At 34.0% G+C, this 8,050-nt stretch overlaps 1 protein-coding gene across 4 annotated transcripts in view; it reads left to right on the top strand.

Moving 5' to 3' along the window:
- The first annotated feature begins 2,759 nt into the window (after positions 1-2,759).
- Positions 2,760-8,050, top strand: part of Prp3 (pre-mRNA processing factor 3) — a 152,023-nt gene continuing 146,732 nt past the window's right edge. For 2 of the 4 annotated variants that reach the window (XM_090396687.1, XM_090396685.1), the window contains exons 1-2: positions 2,769-2,890; positions 6,048-6,189. The gene's annotated coding sequence lies outside the window, so the exon portion shown is untranslated. Of the gene's footprint in view, positions 2,891-6,047; positions 6,190-8,050 lie in introns of all 4 variants that reach the window. The other 2 variants (XR_016548673.1, XM_090396686.1) reach the window with 1 other exon arrangement.

The following is an 8,050-nucleotide window of genomic DNA, read 5'->3' as shown; positions in this document are numbered from 1 at the left end:
CAAGGATGACCACTTGTCTTTATCCCCTTCCCTCCTTCAACCCTTGAAAAATATCCTGTGTATTTATTTGAGGAGCACCTTCTTAACAATTTATGTCTCAATGATATCGCCCCTCTCCCTCCTATTGGCATTCTGTAATTTACATTCTCTTCATATATTATGAATCGCGTATTCTAGAATTCCGATATTGCTATTGTTTTTCGCCTCTGAATGTTTACCAGGTTTTGCTTCTCACTAGGAATGCAGATGATGTGGTCTAATCAAAGCCTTGCTCAGCAAAATGACCACATCCTTATCTCTACTTGTCAGCGTTCTTCTTACTATACTGGCATTTCTTTGTGCTGTTTTTATCACTTTTACAATCTGTCCCTTGAACTTCAATTCTATATCCACCAATATCCCAAGTTCTTTCACTTCCTCCACCTCCTCTAGTGCAACGTCTCCAATATGATACACATCGTTACTTTTTTGAGATCAAAGTGTGAAACCTTATATTCGCTCTATTATATTTTAATATCCTTATATTAAAGTGACATCCTCCACTTCTTATCCCAAATCTACACCTTATTCAAATCACTCTAAAGCACTAGTACACTTGCATCATTCCTAATAACTTTTCCCAACTTAGCATCATCTGCAAACAGCTGAATATCAGCTTGTAGACACTTGCAATATCATTAACAAACAAATTAAACAGCAGTGGTCCTAGAACAGAACCCTGTGGTACTGGTAACTCTCCTCATGAAACACGTGGCACTTCTGCACACAACCGTTTGATATCGATTAGCAGTGGCGCACCCAGGGAGGGGGACAAGGGTACCCAAAGAAAAAGAAAAAAAAAACACTAGAAAATTTTCCAAAAATCTTTTCTTAATTAAAATACATTTTTTTATTTATGTTGTGTCTTCTATTTCTATATTACTTATGAATTAGCGGCCACATAAGATGGGAATTACCTATAGCTCTCGGGAATCCCGGCCACTGTGAACGCATGGCGAACGAAGTAGTGCTCTTGTGGACCGAGAGCTACTTCTTTTGCCTGAATCTGGCTAGAGGAGATCACGGGTATCATGTACTGGCAATCGCTGCAGATGCTCAGTCATAGGTCGTATGCAATGTAGTGTGCATTCTCAAATCGTCTACTCAACTCGGCCACCCCAATATTAATATTTCATTTAATATTAATATTGGGGTGGCCTATATTAATATACCTCCTCCTCCCAAGATTAAATCTTGAGTGCTTGGTCCCCTCCAAAATTAAATCCTGAGTGCGCTACTGTCGATTAGACATCCAGTTTGTTATCCAATCCACCAACTGATTTTCCAATCCCATTTGCCAAAACTTATACACCAGTTTATTATGTCGTAGTCTGTAAAATGTCTTTGTAAAATCCAATAGTATCTGTGTATGAATAACTACAATCCAGAACTGTAGTCACCTTATTATAAAATGTAAGAAAATTTGTAAAACAAGACCTCCCTTTAACAAATCCATGTTGACCTCTATAGAGAATTCTTTCCTTTTCCAACCAGTTCTGTATCCTATTCCTGACCAGTCTCTTCATGACTATAACAACCACTCCAGAAATGCACACTGGTCTGTAATTTGAAACATCTGTTTTGCTTCAGTTTTTATGTAATGGAACAATCTTGCCCACTTTCCACTCATTAGAGATTGTTGAGGACACTAGCGTCTCGTTAAACAACCGAGTCAACGGAAGGGTGAGTTCCTTAGTGATTTTTTCATGACTTAATCCTGTGGTCTCCTCTTTTTGAGAGGATTGCAACTAATTAATAGGGAGATATGATGCAAGGTGGTTTCCCGTTGTCTTCCTTGTCATATGTATTTATGACTGTAGCTGTGTGTGTGTTCACCGGGCTGGTTTGCTTGTTCTGGGTTACGAAAAACCCGAATTTCCGGATGAAAAAAACCCCTTACCTCCGTTATGATACCGGCTAACTCACCTTTCGTCGAGCGAGAACAGATAAAGGTTGCTCACGTCACAGAATGGAATCGAAGGCAGGTTTTTCTGAGCAAAGAGCTTCGTCTATACCAGTGATGGCAAACCTTTTTACCCAGGTGTGTCAATTTTTTTTTTAAATATTGACGTTGTTGATATGCCACTTGCATATATGCATTATAAATGTAACTACATAATCATAGATGGTGACTTATACATATCATATTAAGCTATTTATTTAATAGGACATTGATATAAAATCTATGAATTCATATTATACAGTTAATTTAATAACTGAAATTACAAACTTACATTACATTTAATGACTTTTCTGTTGCTGAGTACTGGTAGAAAGTTCTTTCAATGAACAAACCTACCTTCGCCTTAACTGAGAGCAATCTTTCACGATTTATCGCAGTTTTTTCATCAGAATACCAATATTTTTCAACATCCAAGGTGTGTCACCTGAAACCCTCAAGTGTGTCAGTGCTCACACGCGTGTCATAGGTTCGCCATCACTGGTTGGTACCGACTGAACTACAGAGGCTCTCTTTCATGATACGTGGTGAAATTCCATTCAGTCCAATATCCTTACTTACATCAAGATGACTTAAACTAGAATAGAAAAAAATAAAGCTATTCATAAAAATAAAAATGATATTATATTCCAATAGACATATAGTTTAATGTTTTATGGATTTCTGCATATTTGCTATATTTTACTAAAAAATATCTACTTGTTCACGAAAGATTTCTGCGATAAACGTTTATGATACGTTTATGTTTTGAGCGCCATCTATATATTGTCGGTTGTATGACCGTAACGTTTGTATAAGGTCTTTGATTCTTGAGGAGATATTTCTTTAATTATTGCTTAAATATTTCCTAAATTGCTTCACTGGTATCATGCATCTAACTGTGGAAGTTGGGTAGGTGTTGAAATTTGTTACTAGAATTGTAAAAGTATTACTTTTCATTGTTTACTCATCGGTTAAGTTCCTCCATTTTTGGCAGGGTGGAACTTGAAAATAGTAGCTTCAGGAACGATTATTTATAATTATATTAATAGCTGAAGTTATAATTCCATACGGTCGTTATATATATATGTGTGTGTGTGTGTGTATATATATATATATATAAACATCCATAAACACCGATTTCATGACAACATGTATTAAGCGATGTTCCCGTCTAGTGCTAACTCAGGTTTAGGCAACTCGTCTGCGAGCTAATTATTCTTTATTTTATTTATTTATTTACTTTTTACACCATCCCTCGCTGTGTAGGAAGTTCCTTCGTCTTTACACCTATTTTTTTCCCTTCTTTGTTGTTTTGTTATGTGATGCTTTTGATTAATAATGGAACGTAAAATTGCATTAAACTTGACAGTGATGTATGTGAAATAATGAATGTGGAAAAAGTATGAGATACTTCCATGCATCTAAATCAATATGTCAGTTATTAGTCCCTTTATATGTGAAATTTTCGATGTTCGTCAATTTCAGTTTGAAAGATTTGTTTGTTTTCAGTCGTATCGATGACTGCATTTCTGGCGATAGATTTTAGCTTATTTATGTAGTTTTCATCAAAATACTGTGCTTTTTTTTAAATTTATATATAGCATGAAATTTAAATCCAATTTAAATTTTTATCGTGTATGTGGGTGTATTGCGTTCAACATGTTGAGTTACTAAATATATTTCTTAGTTGTTCGGTAGTCACAGTAAGTTTTTAGAAATCACTGAAAATTATTTTCTGAAATATGGATGTGATGTCCCGGAAATCGAACTGAAAAAGCGTATCTTATATATATCCTAACTCAGAGTACCGGAAATCTTATTTACAGATAAGGTTTTCCAGTTAGATTTTCGGATGTCATATCCTCATTCTTTTGGAAATTCGTTATCAGATTTATAATGATATTAAATGATATTATTGGAAATACTAAATTATTTCTTTAGCCCTGTTAAATGCACTTTGGTCTGTTCTAACTTTAAAGATGAGCACTCCTAATCTCTCAGATGTGTGTAGTAGCATTTTTTGCACCTTTTATTTTTCATTTATGTGCTATGGTCTGTAAAATATGAATGGCAAAATTGCATGAGACAATAATAGAATGACCACTTTTAATTTGAGGTTAATATATACTGGATCAGATGTAGTGATATAACCAAATGGCAAATGTTCTTGATTGAAAATACTTAAGTTTAAGTTCTTTCAAGATGCCTTTGACTTTTTCTAGACCTTTTCATCTGAGCCTTAATTAGCTAGTCTAGTCTTAGATCAGTACAATAAATAGGTAATTATTCTAAACAACCAAACCCAATCCTGGCAAATGGATGTTATATGGAAAAATGCATCAGATAAAACCTGTTTATATGAATCAGTATTTCAGGTTTAACCTCTACCTGCCATGGATGAAATAGTGAGACCAAATTACACTTCTTATCCATGTTATTCAACGGGTGTTAAGAATCGTATCCAGAGTTTGCTGAATGTCTATAGGCATGGCCGATTTGGGGTGTTAAATGAATAACTTGCAGAAATAATTTAAGCTATTTAAATTCGAATTCTCTGAAACTTGACATACCTTAAATATTTATAAGCACATTAGAAATAGTATGCTTTTTTTAAGAGGTTAGCAGTTTAGCCTGCCTGATTTCATTATCTTATTAAAAAAAAGGTTAAGACGATTTTTGCATTCTTTAATTGCTAAATGCAGTTTATTCTTCCTGGTGTGTGCGTGTGTTTGTTGATAATATATATATATTTTTTTTTTTTTATTATTATTATGTGACACCTCCAGGGAGTCCAAAAACTCATCGAGGGAGAGTGTGCCAACAGCATCGAACGATTGAACCCCTTCCAACTACTAACCGCACTCAAACTTACTTAACTTTTTACGTGAGCCATTAGTAGCAGAGGCTCTACCAATCGACCAACTTATATCTAATTCAGAATTTTCCTGATAAGTAGTGTAAAGATTTGATGTTATATTTAGTGTATTCATAACAAATATCACAAAAAGTTCTGTATATTCTATATTTATAGAATTTTTTTTAGTTCCTTGTTGAATAATATACATTTTTCACTGTTTATTATTGAAAAGAAGATGAAATTATTATTACAAAGATGAGCCATTCAGTTGCATGCTTTATCCTTTCCATATGAATGGAGTAAGCATTGGTGTAGTATCCAAATTATGCATTACAGTTCTACCCACAAATACACACACACACATATATAAATATAAAATAGTCCTCCTCACAAAATGTTGCATACCTATAGTACACCAGTACCATGAATAAGTCCAATGTTAAGAAATACATTTAACATTTCTGTTGAACACTAGTGTGTGAATTATTTGAGTGAAGTGTGATTAAATTGAATATAAAGTTTAATCACTTGAATCAGAATGTGTACATTTGCACTTATTAGAAAAGGTTTTTGTCTGTCTTTTTGATGGGGATTTTTTAGTTGATTCAATTGTTTATTCATTTTTAGTATTACCAAAGCAAAACTATTTGCAGAAATAAAATGTAAAAAAGATTTACATTATTTTATATATGAAAAATTTTAAATTCTTTTGAATCCTTTTGAATTTTTTTATGTTGGCCTTGGTATGATTAGTTCCGCAAGAATAGTTTAATGGTAGTGTGCATTGAGTCCATGAAGAATCAGTGTACACACTCACATATAGAATACACCTCTACTGAAGTATCCCCATTTCATGACATGGTATTTGTGTCATTCATTTTACATATAATATTAGACTATTCAGCATAAATTACTTTCATCTTATTACTGCATCTTTCAACTGTAATAAGCAATATTATGCAATTCGAAGCATATTTTTTGGTGTTTTAAAGCAGGAGAATATATTATATATTTATATTTAGTGAAGTGCATATAATATACAACTCTGTAAAGCATTTGTTTCATGGATTTGGGGATGTGGTATTCATATCAATCTCATTGAGTAGCCAATCTGAACATTGTGACCCTAACATATTGTTTCACTTACTTCATACATATGTCACCTGTTGGTTAACTTACATATGCAAATAATTTATGGACTGGTTTTAGAATCTTTCAGGTTCAACAGCTAGTCATAGATGTCATGATCTTCCCACTACAAGACTCAAGTTTTTATATCGCTTCGCATTATCTATTTTTGCTGCTGATGTACTGCATTGTTGGAAACATTGGAAAAAAAGAATCAAAAATGGTTAGTGAAATTTGCTAACTTAACTGAACTAAACTTCCAAGCATCTTGATTTCCATTCTGCTTCTCTTTACCTTTTCATTATTTCATTTAATGTTATATTTGTCAGAAGTTAATTACAGTTGATCTGATGCATCAAATAAGAATGAAGTAATTCAGATGATATCTCCAAGAGGCATTAGAAACACATTTTAATTAGTTAACACCTCATTAAAAATCTTACTAGCTAGGACACATTTGCTCAAAACTAAGACTTAAGGTTTTTGGTTAAAAAAATATTTAAATTCGTATCCTTCAAAAATGTCTAATGCTTTGGAAATGTTTTTACAGATAGCAACAGACAAGCTTGGAAGTTGTACTGACATCTTTTTAGATATCACTATAACTAGTAGCACTCTTAATACAACTGTTTGTACTTGCAAAAAAGACAATTTATGGCTTTGCTTTTACCAGTAATATTGCTTTATGGGATAGGATAAATTCCTGAGTTCGTTGTTTAAGAGATTAGGAATGGGTATTTTCAACTATTAATAGAACTCAATGGAGAATAATTGAAAATAATGACACTGAAACCAAAGCAAACTCTTGATTAATCCTAGAATACTGAACATAAAAATTTCAAAAACAGCACAGGTTCCAAGGAAGTGGAAGGAAGATAAAATTGTTCCATTACATAAAGGTAGTAGAACAATTTCAAGTGATAAGGCTTTCAGAGGGTGTTTCAGTTAAAGACATAACTATTCTGCCTCTGGTTGGTGACAGGGATCATGTGTGGTACTCACCTGGGAGGTTGCTAAGGACCTGAATGTTCTATTCAGAAAAGGTTACATGCTGAAATACAAATCAGGAAATTATGACCAACTGAGGAGTATACTGAGTTCAGCGCAATGATATCGTATCTGGATGGGGAAGAATATCGACAGTACGTCCCGAGAGTTCAAAGAATGAATAAGGTAGGAGTCAGATGGATGTATAATCTTATCAGAAAGAAAAGGATGATGTAGAAGGAATATTATGTGTATAAGGAGGATGTCCTTTGTGAAAATTATATTCAGTAGGCCAGAAGAGTCACAGGTGTTGTACAGAAAGCTAAGTCTGAGTATGAAATGAAACTGGTTCTTATTTTATTTAGCGTATGATACACAGCCTTGAAGCCCTTTTTACAGGGAAGTACAAATCATGCCTATGGCTGGGTCTTAAGTATTTCTGACTGTAATCTGTTTGTGTTCACAGGGCCTGTTTGCCTGTTTTGGGTGATGGAAAAACCTGAGTTTCTGGGTGAAAAATCCCCCTACCTCCATATGAGACCAGCTAACTTACCTTTCATTGAAAGAGACCAGATAAAGGTTTCCACGTCATTCATGGGAATCAAACGCAAGTCTTTCCGACCAAAGGGCTTCGTCCATACCCAATGAGCTACAGAGGCTCAAACTGACTCTGAAAGTTTAAGATAACACTAAAGAATGAATATGAAAGAATAACTCTGCTGAAGCTACTGGACAATAAAACCAAAAAGACAAAGATTGATAATAGCTGAAATGAAGTTGATGAGAAAAACTGCAAAGTATACTCTATTCGATCACAAAAGAAATTATGAAAGAATTAAACCAGGAATCAGTAATAGAAAAAATTAAAAAATCTAAACATAAATGGATGGAACACGTTGAAAGATTACCAAAACAAGCCTTAAATTACAAACTGTTAGGAAAAAGAAAACCAGGACATCGTCTAAAGCGATTCAACGATGACTTCTAAGGCTGGAACAGGCCACTCTAAGCCTAAATCTTTGAAAAGCATGATGATGAACTCTACTGAATGCAGATGGTGTGAAGGGTGACAGATGCAGAAGAGGTTGTTCAACTAA

The sequence above is a fragment of the Typopeltis vanoorti genome, chromosome 8 (assembly GCF_054136105.1).
Source record: "Typopeltis vanoorti isolate ZY-2024b chromosome 8, IOZ_Tvanoo_1.0, whole genome shotgun sequence".
NCBI classification, from domain to species: domain Eukaryota; kingdom Metazoa; phylum Arthropoda; class Arachnida; order Uropygi; family Thelyphonidae; genus Typopeltis; species Typopeltis vanoorti.
The sequence above is the reverse complement of the archived record's forward strand: the minus strand, read 5'-3'. Positions and strand labels throughout refer to the sequence as shown.